The following is a 21,181-nucleotide window of genomic DNA, read 5'->3' as shown; positions in this document are numbered from 1 at the left end:
ATCCAACATTTATGATATTTGTAAGAAAAGGTAGCATTCTTTTGCGGCACAATAAATTTAATTTGCAATAATTGTTTGTGTAAATCTTCTTCAGTTACTGTTGTGAAATAGACAGTTTAGAATAGAAATAGAATAGTTTTGAATTGTTGGAAAATACGAAATTAGAGAAATGCTGGTAATAATTCTGATTTATGGTGAATGCCCATGGATACAAAATAAATTAAAAATGTCTTCATTAAAATAATTATTTTGTATTTTTCTTGTCGCGCTAAGACTTGATATTTGTAGAATACTGAATGACAGTACCAATATTTGCTTGTCAAGACACATTTGACGTAATATCCATGAGAATGTAACGATGCCTATATCGGTGAAATTTTTTTCAAGAATTCTGCGAGCTATTCATTATTCCTTATTAAGAACAGAACATATTTGTCAGGATCGAGAAGACCCCTTACGTATGTAAGAACCCATCCGTCTGGCAATTTCAATAATCCTCCGACAACTCCTTAATAAAACGGAAATGGGAAAGTGCTGTTGTAGGGAAATAAAATCCGGCTGAACTTTTGAGTCGGTTGGAGATTTACGACGCGAACCGAGAAAACAAGAAGCGGACCCTCCATTTCCCACATCCACCGATAATGTTCATCAACGTTTTTCCAAATTGCGCTCACATAAAATAAAGATAAAAGACCGTTCCTTATTTGTTCTAATGAGGTGGCGAGTTCTGTAGCGTGGAGGGGGTGAATTAGTGTTCTCTATGTGCGTTCAAAGAGCGATATTTAAGAAGCTGCCCGACAAAGAAACATATGAATATCTCAAAGTTCTGTACAACTCAAGTTTCATACCAATAAAGGAGAATATCTATTGAAGTCTTGAGTAAAGTCATTATTGTAGATGTTATAACCTAAAAGATCCACAAGCTTTTATTTATTTCTCCATAAAACTTGATGAATGATCCCTGTTCTTTATACACAGCAGATGGCAATTTTAACAGGAATTGCTATTAAAACACCATCTATTAAAAATCTAGACAAAACTTTTCATAATAATCTGTGTTCTGTGGAACAGTCTTCTTCTGTTGTGCTACTGATGATGTCTTCCACGTCATCAAAATGTCTTCCTCTCGTTAATTTCTTCGTTTTCAATAACAAGAAAAGTTAGAGGTTTTAGCAGTTCCCAAAGAACAACATATATATCTCATTTTGGCTCACACCTCAATTTTGCCTTCCAAAGGTCCATAAACCAGACGTATTATAGCTTGGAAGAAGTTTATTGAAGAACCATATCAAAAAACAAAGGTGAGAATAGTTGATTTGTCAAAAAAGCATGCAGTAGATGGACCTGCTTCTCCTTTACGTGTCAGGTTTGTAAATAAATTGAAGCAGCTGTTGCGGGTTCACCCTTGGCAAACATCTACCTGAAATTCTTCGAGAAGAATGCGCTGGAGTCAGCAACTCATAAAAATTGGTTCAAATATAACGATACATTTATCATCTCGTACCACAGATGTAATAGAGATAATTTCCGGACTATATTAATGGGATATGGGACATGGACATCAGCTTCACTGTAGAGTTGGAAGAAAACGATACCTCTGGAACACCAGTGATAAAGCCGACACGTATGGATAAGTCTTATCACCATCCAGTTTAGAAACAATCATCAACATATTAATGCATGGAACCATCTGCTAGCCAGAACATTTAGAAGAGCAACTAAATTACCTACGACGAGCTATCGTAAAAAATAGGTACATTAAAAGAAATATTGAACCATTATAAGAATGCCTAAGGCAAGGAAAATGAGGAATTTCTAGCGACAATCTGTGTATCCTACGTAAAAGGATATATTGACCAGAAGGCGCTTCTTAACAAAACACAATGCCCTCAGCATTTGAAGGAAGATCAACTTTTTCCTTCCAAGACAATTTGCAAGAACGATTTACTCCAAGAAATAGAAATTTAAAGGAATTGGATTTCATTTTAACCCAGACCCAGGATTTCGAATTATCTGGAATTTGGCGACTTCAAAACTTCCAGTCTCAGATTTCTTCTGAAGAAGAGACCGATGTGTCTCACGAAACGTCAAGAAATCTAAACCGACCACGCGGCAACCAGCCCGCAAATTGTTTAACCAACAACAGAATATTACCGGGGTTAGATTAGGTAAATATCAGGACTATCCCCATTTCATCAGAGTTAATTATGGTCAGTGTGACGTGACTAACTACATTGTTGGTGACAAGAAAGAAATCTGGTATTTTTCATCCTACTTTTCAAGCATCATTTCCAGTATTTCTAGTACTTCTGGGTTTACTATTTGGAAGTACAGAAAAAGCTGTGTGAGACAGATGGAAAGATTCGAAAAGTGTTCCAACGACTCATGCATCTTGTATAACAATTTTAGTGTCAAAAATTTCACGAACCAATATTTGCGTCGAAATGCCGTTTTTAATTTAATTCCGAAAGCATTTTTCTGTTGTCAAAGACAAAATAAATGTTGAAAGGAATACATTTTGATGACACTGATACAATGGTAGTTCAGAAATCATGTGTGGTACAAAATTGGTGAGCGAGACGCAATATATGTAAGTAACTTCCCAAATGGAGTACGTTGAAGATAAATAGAATTAAAAGAAAAATAAAAAATATGTATTGTAATCAACAAAGCATCAAAACATTGTCACAGAGAACAAGCCAAATACCTGCAATGCCCTTAGTGATTTTAGCGCATTAATTTGCATGTTTATAGCAGCGTTTAACTGCTCGCTTTGGATACCTAACCCCTGTTTTCATTAAAATTTTATGTTGGGTGTTACGCACACGTAAGGGTAGATAAAACTTTCCTTATTTTTCATTTTCCAGGGCCGCGTAAACATTCCGTGTCATATTAAGGCCAAATTATGCGCAGTCTATAAATCTAGTTACAGGATGTTTGTTTTTATTTGTTTGTTTGTGTTTCATAGAACTCAAATCTAAAAATCATTTCAAGTTTTTATTAAAAAATATTTGTTACTATTTTTTTATCACTGTGTTTAGTCTGTGAATCTCAGCGCCAGTAACATCTCCGTATAAATATGGCTCCGATTTAAAGTTACACCCTGTATAATTGACTGAAGCATGTAAGTTATTGAGTAGCGTCTATTTAACCTAATTTTGACTTTTCCTATTGTAATAAAAATATATTATCTTTGTATATGTAGACGGAATCAAATATGGTTGAACGAAATCAATATTTCTAAACTTTATCTTCAGCTGAACCAGTAAACCGAAAGAAATGAAACACAAATTTATGAAATGCAGCTCGTATCTGAGGCAAGAGAGATGAACGAGTGGCAGTAAAGATAACGTACAGTCGTGGGTTGGACTGGAACTATTCTGCCTCCGATGTTGCCAAATAACTGTGGAAACTGCAATCCCACAGGAGCCAGAAACAGCAAAAAATATTCGCGCTCCGTTACTCAGCAATCACGTCGTGATTATTTTAGTTCAATGCAACGGCATTGAATGTCTTTTTGTATATGTTTAACATTGTTGAAGCCTTGTTTTATTCACCTAGAATTGAAAGTATAAATAATATCTCCAAAATAAGTGTGGGCATAAATTGGAAACGTTTGTTCTTAAAATCTGTGTCGGCCAAATTATTTTTCAGTTTTGAATTACCTATCAAATGAATTGAAACACAAAACTGTAAGTAATGCCATTGCTTTACAACTTTATCAATGAATTTCTTTGAGAAAACTCATATATTTGTCCGTATTACCTACTAAGCAATACGCTGGTATCTTAGTTGTCACTGTCAGACCTATGTTTATACTTAGGGTTTGTTTCCTTGCATGTTTAGTCTTCAACTGATAATATTGACGTTTACACAAGATCTAGGCACTAAAGAGATATAATTTTCTAAACTCTGTATAAATTTTGACCAAATTTTATTCATTGAAACCTTAACTCCGTTTATAATTTTAAACTGTACTACTCATTGAATAATACACCAATTTACTGACATTCCACTTATTTTTGTGAATATGAAACGGAAGCTACTTGAATTTATCGACTTGGTCAATAAATTATGGAATTAGAACATGCTCCAATTTCTTCACTTCAATTTTATCGATAGCGAGAAAGAGACATCCATGTATTTCCATACCAATGCCATAATTAGTTCTTCGATAATTGCTACTATTAATTATATCTACATCCATTTCTAATTGTACATACATCGTTAAGTTAATAAAAAGTTTAAATGATCAAATCACACATTCTGATTGATGTCAATTAAAGTTAAAAGAGTCAATACCATCAAGATACCTGATATCGATTACTAGTATTAAAATAACAATTAAAGAGAGGAAATGCTGAAATAATATTCTCTTGATCTTTGTATTTATTATTTTCATTTATTCATTCATTAATAATACTGTTGGTGCTAAAGGCACTTCCAGATGGGAATTTAATTTTTTTTGCTTCCCAAATTTCGATGGGTTTAAATATGCCGCTAAGGAGTTTACTTTGAAATTATTGGATGAAGCAATAAAATTAATCACTTTTATCTCGGTCATAGGCGGACCATCATCTTTCTCGATATTCATTATAAATTAATATAGCTAAATTAAGACAGAACATGTCATAATACTACTCCCAACTGTATATTATATTATCTTGTAGATTTCTATATGTATTCTTAATTGATTGCTAATACATAGTTTTAAGAAAATGCGCTATATACAGGGTGAACCTGACCGCGCACAATGCAACCGGCATGGCGGCAAAGTGTGATAAAAACGGACAAAAACTTGAAAGAATTTCGCAAGGAAAGAAATAAATAGAATTTTATAGCACCTACTTTATATCAGCAAATTCAACTGTTTTTGCCGCTATTTATATTATTATTAATTAATTAAATTAATTTGTGGTTTTAGTTAATAAAATAATTTGACATACCTGATGTTACAACTGTTCACACATTTGTGTAAACACATTTGGACCCGTCATACACAGTTTCTACAAACTAACACAAAAAATGTTGTCTTGCTTCACCATAAATTAAAACAATATTCATCAACACCACTTGTTGCCACTAACTACTAAAAAACTATTGTAAACATTATTGCAACGACGATTGTAAAATCGGATTTCAGTATTCCTAGTCGCTGAGGCCACATGGCTCTCCACGCGTATTACGAATGACGCTAGAGACTACAGTGGTCCAGCTATATAATGGCTGAAAGTACTACAATTTCAATAATTTTTTCTCGGAAACTATAAGGATTGTACAATTTTTTTTTACAATATTGGCTCCATTTCTCATGCCGTATCTATTCCCAAATTTATTTTAAATAAGTTGTGAATAAGTCTATGTACTTGTGATTTTGGCCATTCGACGAAAAACTTTATATAATTTAGACAAATATGGATATTGACAGCATGCATTTAATTTTATAAAAAGTTATTTATGTAACAGATAGTGTGTCAAATTGACAACAATGTCAGTAAACTGAAAGAAATCGGGTATGGTATACCTCAGGGTACAATTTTAGGTAATTTTATTGGTTACAATGAGTTCGACTAAAATTTTAGAGATGGTATCTGCTACCATCGACAAAACAAAATTAGAAGAGATGGGGATTATTTTAGGTCCGTGAAAAATTTGTTGTATGGTATTTAATTAGAGTAAATTCTGGAAATTGGGGAATCATTTTATAGTTAGTATAACCAAGTTCAAGATAAAGGATAAACAATTAACGAAAGAAAAGATTATGAACGTTATGAACGCGCAAAATTTATTAATATTATAGAAAAGTTAACAATTTATTTTAGGCTCTTTCATATAAAAATGAAACTTCAAGGGATTGTACAGTATTCTAGTTATGATCTGAAGTAGAATATATACATCTTGTCCAATAGCACTTAAATTAGTAAACATTTTATTATTAGGTATTATAAAGCCATATATTTTCATGGGAAACACAATATCATTTATTTTATATTCTTATAATATAAAATTCTTCATTTGGCATACACCACACTAAAACATTTTTTGATATCACATGTCTACTGACATATTTTATTTAAATCATTTTGAAGTGATATTGAATTTCATTGACTATCGACTTTAATGTATATTTTTAAGTCAGCTGCAAAATATAAATATTGTAATGTGGCAGTAACTTCATTTCGATTATTAATGTAAGTTAGAAATAACAGCGGCCCAAGGTTAAAACCCTGAGAGATGCCGAACAAAGCAATGAAGTAATTGGTTGTACAGCCCCATAAAGACAAAGATATGGAAGCAGATGAACAAAAAAATTTAAATTGTCAAACATATTTAAGAAAAAACGTCTCCATAATTTTTAGAAGAAAGAGATTGTTAGTTCAGCTGTTAATGTAAATTTGGAATAACAACGGCCTAAAATTAGAACCCTGAGGACTGTTGGGATGGTGAACAAAGCAATGATTGAATTATGAAGTACAATTACTTATGAAGAGATGATATCCCAAGTTATGGAAGCAGATAAACGAACAAAATTTAAACTGTCAAACGTTTAAAAAAGAAACGTTTTCAGAAGTGACTATTTTTCGAAATGTTAACTAGTTAATAACCTCAGAGTGAGATTATTGACTAGGCAAATATGTTTCATAACAGCTTTTTTATTTTTTTAACACAGACTAATTATGTAAAAAACAATTAGTTTAACACCTATAAAATAGAGTAAAAATAAATGCTTACCAAAAGAGCCCGTTCAAGATATTAAATTAAAACTTTAACAGGAGTTAAGCTTCTCAGTTCTCAGTCTTTTAATTTGTAGTCTTTCCGATCGCAATTGAAAACCAAAAAGCTAGGCAGATTAATCAGGTTCGGTCACAACGCAGCAACTCGGCATTGAAAATATTTGAATAATTTGTTCCCATATTTATTTAGCTAGTCGAACTTAAACTTGGAGGTGGTAGAAATGTACACGACCAGTTGAAGAATGCGCGCGCGGGCAAACGCAGCACAAACACAGCCGCACTGGGCGACTGGACCATAAATTTCAGTTGCTGACAAATAGCCTAGCAATGCAGTGCTGCAATGCGGAACTATTTTATTGTTGATTATTTTTATTTAGAAACTTTTCTAAACCAAGCTAACAACCTTTCCTTTTCCTTTCCTCGCAAGGATATGTTCATATCTTCCCGTTTATTCTTGGCGAGCAGTAATATATTTTAATGAAAATGTAAATGTTTTTTGATGTCATAACCAAATTTACCATCAATATAATGAAATTGTTTGAGGACATAAATAATTAAAATATGTTGTTGGCCAAATAAACATATAATAGAAATTTTCTACACATTATATACAAATTATTATAATTTTTTACCTTTGGCAGAAAACTTTTTTAAGGACGCCTATGAAACTCATTAAATTTTATTGCTAAGCGTTTTTATACATGTTCAACTGACTTCGGAAAGACTGTACCATTGGTGTAAAAGCAATTTTTCAAGAGCTATGAGACTTGCAGTGTTTATTTTAACTATTACACAGGGAAACGGCAGCCCTGTTGTAACATGGAAAATATTAGTTAGCAGTCTTCTCAAATTAATAGACTAGTACATCCGAGATCCAACTGCCGTTTTCGAATCAGTACATGCGACGGGGCCTCGGCAGCAGAATCCCGCCCGGGAAGTTCAGCATCTGGCAACGTGGCCCCACTGCTTGAAACCGATGTACCGATCGGGCTTCCTAGCGGCAGGTCAGCTTTAAGCGCTGCACACGTCATCTACTGCGGACTGACTAAGCAAGTCTTCCTCTGCCAGCCCCCCGATTGGATTCCCTGTCCGTGAAGCGATGCGCTGGCTTTCCGCGGCATACTGCCGAGGGAACACATTGGGTACTGGACATTTTCTAGTTGAAGACGATATACACGAAGATATTTTAATAACGAGCTATATGTTATTGTAAAATGGGTATTTGAGAAGACTGGTTAAGGCTGTTTTTTTTTTCTAGATGCGACATATTTCGCCCAAATGTTTTAAAATCAGAAAGCATTTCGAAAGATTTTATGGAAATTCAAGTCCAAATCAAAGATTAACATCATGGCAAATATTCGAGAGTTCATATACCTTCATTGGATTTGAAGAAGATTACTGCAAGATTATATCGAGTTTCTGTATCTTTAATTTGAACCCCAACTCCCAACATTGGACACGATTAACAGTATTACAGCTACTTTACGTTGATAATTTATTAATGAATACATTCACGAAGGTCTTCATGAATTAGTTCAACTTAACAAATTGACGAACATTAGAACTAGCTCTATCCAATTCTCCAAGAACTTCATAAAGATTTTGACAAAAGATTTGGTACATTACACTTGTTCAACTTCATGAAATGTTTTTGGTGAATTAACTCATGAAAATAAGTCACAATGTAAAACAGTTGATAGAGATTTAAGACACCCAAAGAGACTATATGGTCATTTCCTAGTCATTTCAAAGATTTCTGTAGAGATTCAATATCTATTGAAAAAATACTTTTAGTTCCTAGAAGAGCAGAAAAGTGAAGCAGGTTATACTGTTGAAACTTGAACAAGACTTGGATGTTGATAAAGCTTTGACTAATTGAAGGCCTTTCAATCAATATAATATTTGTTTTACTCAAGTCACTTGGACAGGTAACAGGGGGATGCAGGCGTTTTTCCGAATCCATATGCAATGGCCAAAGCCTTTCGGTCAATTCTAGAAAAGCACCATAGTGCAAGCAAATGTAACCATTCAATTAAATGCATTGTCTCCATAACTTCGCTCAGCATCTCACGAGGAAAAACTAATAAGCAGGAAAAATTGCTTATTATATTTTCTTAAATATTTATAAAGGTGTTCCTACGATGAACACGAGGATGCTTTACCACAAGGCTACTAGATTCGAAAATGACACCTACCCGAACATCTTGCGGTTAAGATTATTGCCATGTCCAAATCAATCAGAACGTCGACCCTCTCCAGCTAGCATCTCAGTGATACCTTTTTGCAGCCTGAAGATGTGACAAAGTTTACATCATGAAACTAGTTGCAAGGTGTTTAAGAGATAAAAACGTTGTTATTTGGTTCTTATAAAAACATTAAGATTTAAAAGAAATCAGCATTTAGTTTTGTAAATACAAAGATTTTTTGAAAGTGCACTGCTATGTATTAACATCACAAAATTTAAAATAAGTAGTTTTGAGATGTGTTTAATTCTTCAGTTGCTGGATATCTACTTAACTTGACTTGACAACTTCGACGTTGGTTATGATCTCGGAAGGAGATATTGTAAATTTCGAAAATATTACAAGATGGTTTCGACTAATTCCAAAGACTTCTGTATAAGTTCTTCAGATTTCAAAGAAAATCTATGAATGGATAACCATCCATTGAAAATTGAATAAAAGAGAGTAAATAATTCTATTAGTGATTACTACTACTATCTATGGACTATCTATGGACTGTCCTCCTATCACATGAAGGTAGAAATACACAGTGGATTCAATAACCTTCAATTTAACTAATTATGACTTTTTTTAATGCAGCTTTTGATAGCGATTTCTAATACTTCAAATATATGTTTATTTTAGTTAATTGGTCTACTCAATGATCAATCTTCCTCCAAATATTGTATTTTGGACAAAACACTGTCTAATTAGACTCTACCATTTTTTTATGTTTAAGATAGCATAGAAAAGCAGGTAAAAGATTTTGTAATAACACATGCCTTATTACAAATTCTTCCCCCTTGATATATTTCCACTACATTGAACTTTTACATGCTGAAACATGTTATCAAAAACATGATTATATTTTGTAAACAAAATATGTTCGTGTCAGGAACCTTACTTTGTTTTCTGTACTCTTGTTATAGAAACAGTTTGCGGTATTTTTGTACCCAAAACTCCCGCCAAAACTGATGTGAAGTGTTTAACTTTCAAGCGGACAATATGACGTCTTCAGTTTGGAAAAATAGATGTAGGTATTTTTGTATGAACGAGTTATTTCTGAATACTGAAAATAATAAAATAGAAAATGTGTACACACATTTCCTTGAGAATTAAAAAACAAAATGAATACGCCAAACTGTTTGAACATTGGTTATTCCTTCAAATAATCCATTCCATTTTCATGAATGTAAATGTCTCTAAATAACAGTCTTCAAAATTTAGAAATAAAATGTTGGTGTTATTGTTCTCTTTAGGTATTGTATGTATTTCTGCAAACATAAGCATCATATTATTTCATTTATTATCACAGTTTACTATGCGTTACAACCTGCAGGTATGTTTATTATAGCCACATTGCAGTGGAATGTCTCATAGTGATCTCGGAGATTGAAACTGTCACATACCCGATTAAGAGGTGATTACTTTTTAATATTCGTTTTAGGTAAAGGTGTATGAAATACTGTATTAAGTCTAGAGCCAGCTCTAGACACTCTAATGTTAAGTGAACCCAACAAGGCACTATTGTCTATTAAATCATGTAATAATTTGAAAATAATGTGCTGCCATCTACGTATAAAGGGGCCATATTATTTATCAGTATTCTAGTTTAGACAGAGTGGTACAATAATTTAATAACACACCTAGAATTAAATTTTTGCTTATATTACGGATAATTTTTTTAATTTCTTTGTAGCAATGTTATGAATATGTTGGGTAAAAGATAATAATCTGCTATCAAAAATTACTCCAAGATCACAAAATGATTGTGACTTGAGCAAGAACACAGTCATCTAACGAGTAGTTAAATACAATAGGACTTTTCTTAAGAATAAACGATAAAACATTGCACTTGTTCATATTTTACTGTAATCTGTTGAGAGTACACCATATACATGCTCGGACTATTTTGCAGTTCAATACAGTCATTCAAGAAATGAATTCTTTTGTAGATTTTCATTTCATCAACATATAAAAGACACCCGACATGGAACTCAATAACTACATCATTTGCCAATATATTGAAAATCGATGGCCCTAGCACCGAGCCCTGAAGCGCACCTGATGTGATTTTTGAATTTTCGAAAGTATCATAGATAAGTAAGGGTTATGTAACATTTCAGGTAAAAATATAAATAAAAAAGAAACATTGTAATAACAGTTGTCTCTTCTCTGTAAATTGGATGGCAGAGGTAGATAGATAGAGGTAAGTAGAGCTTAAAGGCCCATTTATATTCAACGATCCTTTATCCAGTCGACTAAGTGAATTGCAGTTCTTCGATAATCCCAACTTTTCTAATAATCGAGTTTGTCTGCCGAGTACAATGGTCTTAAGTAGAAGAGGAGATTAGCATTTAATTTTATGTTTAAATCCATAAAGTTTATGTCAAATTCCATAAAGATATCGCCCTTTTTAATACTCTAATTACTTTAATAAGTAATGTTCAATCTTTACCTAAGTGACCCAAATATGAACAGACACTTATAACATGTAAAAAATAACAAAAAATAACACTTTAGTGTTATTATTTATTTAATATCATCTATAGTGGAGTCGATTAATAAATAATTTCCCGCCCAAAAACACTCTGGGCAACCCCTTTAAGGAAGTGACTACCTGGCCTACCTTCCCCGTGGTCATGGTCTTGGGACCAAATTACTTTTATGGTCACGGTTCGAAATTCATTAAAAATCCACCTGCCTAAACTGTGTTACAAAATCGAGAACATCGAATACCGAATAGTTCACAATGGATAATGCGACATGCCACACTGTGCCTGTATAGTAATTACCAAATTATTAGGATTTTTTCATTGCTTTGTTTAAAAATCGCTTCCGCTAATATTAATGTTCACATATGTTAGTGTTAAAAGAATATTAAGAGTTGGTTACTTTTTGGTACAATTTAGCTTTGAAATATTTTGTGGGTTGGATGCAAACATTATTATTTTGCATATTTAAGAGTGCTTCTTTCAGCACTGTATTATACAGGGTGATTCATTTTTTATGATTAGGACTTTAACCATCTATTGATCTCGTCAAAATATTGTTATTTTGAAGTATACACTTTTTCTTCCAAAGTCTTCCTTTTAGAGATATAAGATCATGAAAAAAAATATTTTTTTTTGGTTTTTTATTAATTTTTTCTTAATCTATGAAAGCCATTTGTTTTATATTTAGTATGAAGTATTTTATATTTCGTATGAAGTGTACGAATGAAACGCTCTATCGATTTTACAAATTATTGAGAAAATAGATCAACCATAGGCGTCCGTAAGAGGCTCTGATTGCCTCTATTTTTAATAAAATTTAGACGCCACTGGAATATTTTCAAAATATATTTTTTTACATTGCGGTTTATTCTACAGCAAAAAGGTCTCTTACTATTTTTACATGAAATGCTTGGTTTATGAGAAAAATGGCTTCCTATGATGGCTTTCATAGTTTAAGCAAAATTAAATATAAACCAAAAAAATTTTTTTTCAAGAGCTTATATCTAAAAAATGAAGCCTTTAGAGAAAAAGTGTATACCTACTTCAAAATGACATTATTTTGATGAGATCTATCGATGGTTAAAGGCCTAATCATAAAAAGTGAATCACCCTGTATATTATGCAAACAAACCTAGTTGTACCGATTTCTTAAGGAAATTTTTAAAGCTATTGTTTTACTGCTCTTATTTAGCTAACCCTCTGTAAATTAGGTAAAGTGTAACTGATTTCCTAATTACAACTATTTCGGATGCTTGAAGATATCTAATAGTCACTACAACTACTACAAAATTTTTGATAATATTTCACCTTTGTAAAATGTCCTTCCAACACCAACTGGATACTACAAGTTTTGTAAAAAATAACTACTATGCCCGTATCCGATAATCACCGACTTCTGTATTAAAAAAGTTTAAAATGAAAAAAAAATTTAAATTGTTTATGTACTTACTTTTACGGTTGTCCCAAGTAGTTAAACCTTGACGATTGCCTGCAACAGAAAAAAATCTGTGATAAAATACTATTCCCTCAGACAATATGTGGGATTTGAATTATTTTTGAGCAAATTAGGATCCCGATGTGATAAGTCGAAGTTTAAAATACAAATAAGATATCTCGAAGAACTTTTAAGATATTACAAAAGACACAATCCTTTAAGATATATTATTACACATTTTTTGGAAAGAAGTTTATAAAAAGTACACTTTGTATGTATACAAAACGGTCAATAATTTTCTATTTATTACAATATACCTACTCCTTTGCTGGGGTAAAACGGGTAAAATGTAGATATAAGTATGTAAATAATTTTGCAAAATCAGAATATACTTTATGAAGAACTTTAATTTACAGAGATGCTTCCTTTTGTGACCATACCTTTTTAAATTGATGTTCAGTTGTTTTCTTGATGGACTTTCCTGATACCGGTTACTTTACTCATATATCCACATTTTGCCCCATTCAAATATGTCCTTAACAAGAACGGACTTAAGGAGGTTTATCTGATTTGGAACTGACGAACAAATATTCATAAAAAAATTAATACAAGCTTAATATGAAGAAAATCATCAAAAAAAATTATGAGTAGTTTGGATACCTAAGAGACGAGATATTAATAAAATAATATTTCACGATTTAGTACAGAGTCTTATGAGAATGCAGATTTTTTTGGTCTTTCCACTTAGAATGCGCAACAATTATTGACGAACAGTTTCCACAGAAACTTGTATAAATAGGAAACCGATATCTAAGGAACCGTATGACAGCTTGTAGAAATCGATTAGGTACTTGTAAGATAATATAATAATTTATAATAATTCTCCTTCAAACTGCTGTTGTTGACTAACTTATCCTCCATATGCGTGATAGCGACAACACCGCGGTCTCGATGTAGCGTATTATTTGAAATTCGCAGGTGTCCAAACAAACAGAATGATCGAACGGGAGCGAGCAAACGTTACCAAATCTAAAGGCTTTCTACTTTAGTCACTAGCGAATCTACAGAAACTTTCGTTAGACTTTAGACTGACCTCCGTACCCGATAAACCTCCTTAAGTGCATTGAAGTGAAAATTCTGGGAAATGTTGACGGAATATAATATTTTATTTGCTTTTCGCACGCCAACTAAAAACTTAACTAAGGTTTGTTCTTTGTATGAATGAGGGAAAATAAACTGAGCATATAACTTTGACATTATTTCTTATATTCGAAAACACACATTATACATCCAATAAATTTTATAGACCATAAGCTCGTACTTCAAGTGCAGTTTTCTCAATTACATATCATGAGTTATAGGATGATGAGACGTGTTTTATTTATTATTTATTGCGACTATTACCTCTTTTTCTGTCCAATAGATACATTAAATAAAGACGTTTTTTCAAGATCACTTCGAAAATTACTTCAAACCGACAATACTGCGAGGAACAAATACTCTGCCGAACCCACCAAACATATACCGGTTTCGAACTTATTAGTTCTCATTAGTATGCCATAGGCGAGGTAATCGACGAATGATCCAGCTATTTTTAATGTCTTTACTACAGACATGGAGTGATTGCGGGTCAGATGTAAATGCCACTATAGTTAGAACTGTCTATACAATTGTTAAATGTGTGGAAGAGTACTATTTTAATAATCGTTACATTTCTTATATACACAAAATGAACTATATACGCTTTACATTTATGTTTGGATCTTCAATCATATGAAAAAAAGAAAAATTGTTTATTTAGCACAGTTTTAGACTGCTTAAGCTTACTCGGTACTTTCGGCGCATCTTCTTTAATGCTAGCGCCGAAATAGGGTTCAGTTTATAAATTCTTATGAACTTTACATAAATAAACATATTTATGAACAGATGGTAACTGTCTAAACCATATAAGAGCGGAAAAAAACTCCAGCGGCATCTTTACCTCACTGTTATTTCATACAGTAAATAATCCAAGAATTGTAATAGTATTATCTGATATTACGTAAAGGGGAACGTTGTTTTCTTCCTAATCGAATCGATTCTTAAACTTTTCGAAAAACATGTAGAACCTTGATCCAACAAAGTTACGTGTTTCAGTTTTATTCTGTGCCCCAGGTTATGTTGCAACTCTGACTATAAATAAATATAATTTCAGGAATACAACCTGGCAATGTATTTTTGAAAAGTAGAACCACACATTGCAGTCATTCGTCACTGTCACTGCACTTCAACTTTGTATTAACCATTTTATATATAGGATGAAACATTATTTACAAAAACACATAGGCTTCTTCGAATATTTTCAACAACACTTCCAAAACTGACGTCGTAAACCGCAAGGAAGCCGTTATTCAGGGATGTAAGAAATTAATGAAACCAAATTTTGCAGAAATATACTTTAATAATTTTTCTTTCACAAACGCAAAAATGTATTTTGAAACAAGAGTAAATTTAAATCAAAACTATTCAAATCGTGTCCAACCGAAGATAACTAAAGGAGAGAAAACATAAGCTTACGTGAATTACTTTCTAATAAACTCTTTAAGGGTTTGCAGCTGTCTTGTACGACATTTTTGAGGGTAATTTTTCCCTTATCTCAACGAATGTTGCTAGCCCTCGAAGTTTGCTACAGTATTTTTTTGAGGCCCTGTATAGACCGACGATTGAATGGCGAACGGTGAAAAATTACGTTTTACGGGCTGTTCTTCCATGTTAAATATTTCAAATTCATAAACGGGCTCATTAAAATTTTTAATGAAACGCGCATTAAAAAACAAAAGAATCGGGTAACCTACTTTGCGGAACGAATGCAACTTCATAGTTTTAATTAAGTACAACGATGAAACCAGCGATCAATGGAGGATTAATTAGAAAATAGTCAGTAAATAAGGAATGATTGGTGTTTGAGAAAAATTGCCAACTGGTTATTTATTTAGGAAAAAATATAACTAAAGAAGGCAATTCGTTAAAGAAGCCATAAGTGATTTCAAAATTAAAATTGGGTGTAAAAATTATTAAGTAAAAGGAAAAAAGAGATTAATAACGAAATTTTAGTTAATTTGTAACTAAATTCCTATATACCATCTATTTTCTCCTCAATTTCACTTAATTCTATAACCGCATAGTAATATCATTCTCATTATACTTCAAGCACCTCGTATAAACGCTCCTATATAGACCTTTTTAGTAGTGACGTCACATATTTTTCTCATATTTTTACTAGATCGATTTTCGACCTTATGTACTCCGGACATAACTGCCAAAAAATGACTTCTTTGCATGACCTTAAATATTTCGATATTCTGGCAATATTAGAAATGTTTAAAAAGTTTCAAACCCCCAAGTGACAAACTAATAGAATTATAAAATTTATATATTTAAATTTATAGAACAATATTGACTTTTATAGTAATTAATAAATTAAAATTATATCAATGTTACTAAGCATGCGCATTAAAGATAATTTCATGTATGCGAAATAGCCTCGCAACAGGATATCATTCAAGGAAAGTTTGGTTATGGTTAAGAGTACGTCTATAATAAATCACTTGAAAAAAAAATTGGATAAACACACTGACACAGTACAACACCAAGAAAAACAACAGAACTAGAAAATGCCAAGATTAAACAAAACAAGAGAAAATATGCTAATGATGACAGAGATAACATATCAACAATAGCTCACTTGCGTATGAGGCTATTCTTTCCAAGCGTGAGCATTAGGAATAACAGGGTTAATGCTAAATTTTTACTTTATTTAAATTTAATATTCTTTTATATCGTTTTTTGTAAGTTTTAAGCACATTAGTGTATCTATTTTACAAAACACGTGTTGGTTGTTCTTCCAAATCCTTGTAAAAACATATTAATTTGAAGTTGTTCATTTCTATGTATCTAAATAGTACACAAGGGTCAGATTCGGTCTATACAATTTGAACTATGACAATTTGTTGCGGGTTGCCTAATATTCTTTTCTATTATTCGAAGCGTCATCTGTGTGAAAGTATAAATACCAAAGACTAAATAAAGTCTCTCCTTTCTCGCTTTACTTTCTTTCCTACCCGTTTTTCCATGCTAGTATTCGAAAACGTAAGAGTTATCTGCGTTTTCCTGTAGAAAATTGTTAAACTGTAAGTATCTATGTCATTTTTCTTAGCTAAATCTTTTACTGCTTTTGTTTATCTAACAGCTTCATTAAAATCTATTTAGAATTCGCTAATAGATGTTTTTGTTTACTGTAAGGTTTTAGCTACTTGGTTAGCAATTTGCATTTTTGAACGAATAATATTTTTTTGTAGTATAGATTCTCTCTGCCTATCTTTTGTTTCAACTCTGGTGTGAGACAGAAATCTTTTTGTTGGTTTGGTGAGTGTAGTCTAAAGTGTGTAATCATTCAGTCCTTAAAGTTTAATGGAACATCACTGTTACATCTTGTATAACGATAATTTGCTAAATTTGAATTCCTGGACTAATATTAACTGTAATACGCAATTTTTTCTAATTTCATTGTTCAAAGAAGCAATTTAGCTACAAAATATATAGTTCAACTTATTATTATCGGCTGTAATTGCTATATTCTTTGAACTAATTGTTAAACATGCTTGGTTTCATGAAAGAAAAACCACTATCCATTACTTACTATTACGCAATATGTTGTTGTCAAACAGCTTTCGAAAAATAAATTTGTGGTTATATCTATTAATTCAATATGTGGGTCTTCTAAGAAATTTGAAAATGATAGTCGTGGTTGCAGTCGTGTTGTTAATATTGACAATAAAAAGTATTTACATTAAACCACAAATATTTTCATGAAGCTGTTCGTGTTTGTCTTTAGATTCTCGTTCGTCTAATTTGAAATAATATGTTCTCGCCAGCGTACAAACAGAGCTATCTTTACCTCATAAATCTGACGAATACTCTAGAATAACAGTTACTGCGATTTTAGCAAGAGCTATTCTCTAAAATTTATCGCCCGATGGCAAATGCAACTTTAAATAGGTGTCGGTTTAAACTACTGGTCTTTTTAACTGTTGGCAGTTTTCGGTTCACCCTTGACTTTTATCTGAGAAGATGAATTGTCGTCTTGCTGTTCATTACTAAGACATTCGTTAGTTTGTTCAAGGAACATATTAATTTTGTCCATTTTTTTGCCCATTTTGTCCAATTGATAACCTGCCATGGAGTAACTAAACGTATATTTGAAATATGAATATCTCGACAAACTAATGTTTTGTTTATAGAAAAATATATACAAGCGCATATAATATAAAAACATAATCACGAAAGTGGTGGGCAAAACAGATAATTTCAGCAAGAGTAGACGGCTGGTACAAAGCTATTATTTATTCGTTTGCAAGGGCGATAGCATTATTATTTCTGTGAAAGGATCTTTTTATACCCTAGGAAATGTTTATACACAGATAAGGACTCATGTTGCTGTGAAGAACTGTCAGTTTCTTCGAACAGAATGGTCGAGATAAACAAGCGATACAGACGTATATACGGGGTGATAAAAAAATTAAAAAATATAGTGTCATCTTGCCAGGTCAAAACTAACAGAGTTTCAAGTAAATTTTGAACATTTATATGTATATTCTGTATGGTACCAATCATCGGACAAATATTTCGTTCATTCTTTTATTTGTGTATCGTTTCGGTTTAGAACTGATTAAGGAAGAAATGAGCTTTCGTTTTTTAGAAAAAGTTTTGGACCGCTTTAAATCAATAAGGAAATTATTCCAATTATTCACTTGTATACCAGGGTTTTCAGAAAAGTTTTTAAAATAAGCGTAAGATTTTTTTGGTTATCATCTGCACAATGACTAATTTGAGGTGCTTTTGTATACAGGGCGTTAATGTACTTATGTCAAAAATTTAAAGGTGTGAAAAAGCAGCAGAAAGTGAGTTAACTGATGTCACAAACTTGTATCGAAAGTTTAAGATCATAGAGAAAAAGGCTAATTAAAAATATGTTTAAAACTATTTTGGAACTGCTGAAATACATGTATTTTATCACGGCGAGTATTTACAAAGAATTCTGTAACACTTTTTACGAGTTTGGAGGTTTCTTATGAAGCTGAACTGTATTCGAAAGTCAGTTTGTAATACATTGTTGTAGTGATTGCTGTGCTATTTTTCGAGAGTACATTAATAGCCGTATTTCCAAGTTTTCTTTTGAAAATGGCACATTTATTTAGCAATCGTGAATATTATGACATGCTCATAATTTATGGGGCAGCAAACGAAAATGCCCACTGGACTATCGAAAATCCACACGAAATACGTCGCGGTGCTTTTCAGCAACAGTTTTCAGTGAACATGAGGGCCGGTAACGTTAATGACACTTTAATAGGACCTTTTAAATTGCTTAGACGCTTAGACGGTGCTTCATATCTAGATTTTTTGCAAAATCGATTGTCGGAGTTATTGGAAGACGTGCCATTAAATTTCGACGAAACACTTTTTTCGGAGAGTGCGCGACTTTCTAAACATTGCTTTTCCTGATTGCTAGATAGGCCGCGGCAGCCTAGTTAGATGGCCCCTCTGTACCTGGATCTCACTCCTTTAGACTTCTTTTTGTGATGATATGTGAAAAGTGCTGTATATTCCATGGAAGTTCGTGACATCGACCAACTGCAACATCGTACTGCCGAAGCTTGTAATACGATTCGAGAGGACGTGGCAATGCTGCAACGCATGCGAGCGAATTGGATACGTCGCGCTGAAGCTGGTGTGCAAGTAAATGGTGGGTACATCGAACATCTACGAAAATCAGCAGTTCTCAAAAGGTGGCTCCTTGCAATGTTGAGGTAAGTCAGATTTTAAAATTACATTTGCTCAACACAAATCCATGTATTTACCTCATTTTGACATAATAAGTTTATTAACACCCTGTATATTCAACAAATACATGTCCCGCCTGGCCTCAGGGAACTGTGACCCTAGATGAACTCTCATCGTATGTTTCATCTATTTTAGGGAAAATATCAGAGTCAGCATTCAAAGATTTCAAATGATGTTAAGCAGTTTTTGTTCGAGAGTCAATAATATTGTCAAAATTCAGATATGTTTAATTCTTTAGCAATAGTAGACACTTTCAAACGACGATCTTCGAGAACCGTTGTTTCTGCTTCTCGGAAAACGTCAGGATTGGTTGCATCTTCCACTTCTTAGGTCATCTTCAATAGATTAACAACCAAAACATGTTGTGGCAGATATTTACTTTAAAATATGGTATACTACAATCATTCCTGCATGAATATTTTAAGACTATTATGTTCCTCTGTTAAAAATTTGATTACACTGTGATGTTCGAATTTCACAAAACTTGTAACAACCAAAATAACAAACGAGTTGAAATCAAATTTGAAGCAAAGATGAGAGACTGTCACTAACGACTGCTCTTAATCAAGACACAGCCTAATATTTCTATCATATAGATAGATTGACTGATATGAGACATTTTTTTAGTACCCCTCATACATCACTTGCCAATTGTTGCGGTACCGCTGAACACAGTGAAATACGTTCAGGCGCAAGTGGCACATTTTACGCAGGCCATTAATAGGCGAAACAAAAGAAGACCCTGTGTCTCCCACAAAGCCCTACAAATGTGACAGGCCATCTAAAAATAAACATTATTGCTTTTCCAGCACTGCTTCGGCAGCGCCATCTGAACAGGAGATACCAGTCCGGGAATCGGCCGGTTAAGATCGTAAAAAGGGTCGTTTTTATTACACAAAATTAAAACTGCCTCAGCAGCCCCGTTCGAGAAACGTCGTAGAGCAGTTTATTGGTGGTAGAGTTTGGCCCCAAACGTCTTAAACTATTAAACCAGCTGGTTAATTATTTTTTCTGCAACTTTATAGTAATAATTTTAAAAAGATAAACTCAGGGAGAAGTTTCCACGTTTAAACTATCAAGCCTAAAGGAGCGCCCGCACTGCTAATGGTGGTTTCCGTTAGCCCAAATACTTTCAAACGTATTCCAGTAAACTGAATTAGTAAATAATTAGCTTCCTCAAATAAACTAATTTAGTTCAAGTTACCTTAGTACAAAATGAGGAAGTTGCACCAAATTTTCTTTTGAAGCAAAATTTATTTAAAGTGCAGAAAATTACTATAAAAGTATGTTTCTATGTGTTAAACTCCTTTAGACTTAACTATTAACATGTAATTAATTATTGAAGTATTGAATATAATTAGGTAGGCGAAAACGGTCCCTAATTGGTTAAGCAATTTGTGACGTCAGAATCCG

The 21,181-nt window shown here is 32.8% G+C and overlaps 1 protein-coding gene across 3 annotated transcripts in view; it reads right to left on the bottom strand.

Moving 5' to 3' along the window:
* LOC108912772 (protein winged eye) overlaps positions 1-21,181 on the bottom strand; it is a 241,345-nt gene that overhangs the window by 155,095 nt on the left and 65,069 nt on the right. For all 3 annotated transcript variants that reach the window (XM_018718154.1, XM_018718164.1, XM_018718172.1), the window contains exon 2: positions 12,902-12,940. The gene's annotated coding sequence lies outside the window, so the exon portion shown is untranslated. The remainder of the gene's footprint in view (positions 1-12,901; positions 12,941-21,181) is intronic.

The sequence above is a fragment of the Anoplophora glabripennis genome, unplaced genomic scaffold (genome assembly GCF_000390285.2).
Source record: "Anoplophora glabripennis isolate ALB-LARVAE unplaced genomic scaffold, Agla_2.0 scaffold33, whole genome shotgun sequence".
NCBI lineage: Eukaryota > Metazoa > Arthropoda > Insecta > Coleoptera > Cerambycidae > Anoplophora > Anoplophora glabripennis.
The sequence above is the reverse complement of the archived record's forward strand: the minus strand, read 5'-3'. Positions and strand labels throughout refer to the sequence as shown.